The sequence below is a fragment of the Miniopterus schreibersii genome (assembly GCF_964146895.1).
Source record: "Miniopterus schreibersii genome assembly, chromosome: 6".
Classification (NCBI taxonomy): Eukaryota; Metazoa; Chordata; class Mammalia; order Chiroptera; family Miniopteridae; genus Miniopterus; species Miniopterus schreibersii.
The window spans coordinates 74,301,737-74,303,757 of NC_138107.1; positions in this window are offsets into that span (position 1 = coordinate 74,301,737).

Below are 2,021 nucleotides of genomic sequence, written 5' to 3' on the forward strand. Positions count from 1 at the left end.
AACAACGGCAACTGTTTTCAAACACTACACAGTGAGATGCGTAGATGCTAGGTTTTGAAACCCCCTGCCTTGTTTTTCTCTTTCCCATTCCCTCCTGCTGCCTTTCTTACTCCCACACTCGCTGAAGAGCCAGCCCCCGCCCAGGCCTGCTCCCTCACACTACGGGCCCTCTTTAGTTACGGACTTACTCCCTCGGTGCTTGTTTGTTCCACACTTTTCTCTGTACTGGTCAGAAGCGATTATTTAATAGCGTCCACCCCACCAACCTGAATCAGAAGCTCCCTGAGTACAAAGGAAGTTTTCTTCTAAGCTTTAGGGTTCTTTATGCTCAGCACAAGAGTCCACATTCACTTATCTAGTCCTCCCAACTAAAGGAATATTCTTTCTTTTTGAACTAAAGAAAAAATGCTATCACAATATTAAGAAGATTTTAGTCATTGATTCTAGTTATGAAAATCAATTTGAAAACACACACACAAAAAGCATCATGTTACCCCTTCTCCTTTTCCCAAGAATATGTGAGTAAATCAATGAACAGACCCATAGACAAGCACGTTGAGTCAGGGAATTTTGGGGGGCCATTTGCAGTCATTTTACGATAAGGCTCTGAGGCCAATGGGGAGGTGCACTGCCCAAGCCTGCACAGCTAGCGAAAGCCAGCGCTGGGTGAGCCCCAACTATGCTCTTTTCAGGTACGTCTAGAGAAACGGAGCGAGCCCACTCAGCATTCACGCATGTTATATTAATAGAACTGGCTTTCAGGAGTTTGTAGCAAAAATCAACCTAATTAAATTATTATGACTATATTCTTCCATTGTTTTCATTTCCTTAAAAACGGAAAGCCTATCAAACACTGTCAGTCCAGCGGTATATGGTTTTGAGACTAAAAATAATTACACCCTATAGTTACCTTGTGTGACAACGGAAAGACCTTGACATATGGCTTCTTTGTTACATCCGACAGTAAATGACACTCAGCATGTTTGGCTACTTGTAGTGTGAGCATGAGATAATTGCTTGGGAACCTGGGCCTGCTTATTTAAAGGGTGGGGACTCTTAATATAATTACAGAGCCAAAAACCACCTCAGCTTTACCATAGGAAATCTCACACAATGCACTGTTAGTCTTCAGATGGCTTCTCAGGCAAATTCTTCATGACTCTCCAGAATTCTCCTGCTGTTTCTGACACAAAGGTATCTGTCCTGGTGAATGGGCACCAGGGAACGGAGGATCTCTGCACTGGAACGAGGCTGAAAGCAGCGGAACACGTCAGCCAATGTGCCTTTGTCCCAGGCGTTTCAGGTTGAAATGCTTGTGTCACATCAGCTCATTGCTCCCAGGAAGTTGTATTTTTCCTAAATGTGCATCATTCAGATATAATGTGTTATTTATTGAAGAGGGGGAAGAAAAAGTTGTGTGGGGGGAAAAAATTCAAAAACAAGAGAGCATGTCTTAGAGAACCTTGTGTGTGAGTCATTTTCATGTACGACGGGAGACCAGTTTCTTAATATCTAGGTATCTATTGTCTTCTTGAATTAGCTTTGCTATTATTTTAGAAAAGGACATTTGAAACACTGTTCATTACCACTTCAAGTCTTCCAGCAGTCGCAGAATTTAAAAAAAATTTTTTTTGGTGTAAATAACCCAGACCACATTGTTCACATAGTATTTTGAGATGCATAGAAGAAAAATTTGCTGCCAAGCGCCAAATGGCTGACAGCACTAAGAAGAAATATCTCCCTTCTCCCACCATGCAAACTTTCTTCACATTATATACACCATAGCAGAATTAAAGTCCAACCCCTGGTGCAAAAGAAACTATCAGACGCAAAGAAGGAAAGAGACTGCTTGCTGTCCCACCACCTGGATGAAGAAGGTTCCAGCTCAAGGAAGAAGCAACTTCTCATTTTATCCAATATTCTTACTACCCCAACTCAACGCTTTTTTTTTTTTTAATTCCCTTCCCCAGATTTGAAATAAGAAAAAAGTTAAAGAACAAAACTGCAAACTAGAAACAAGA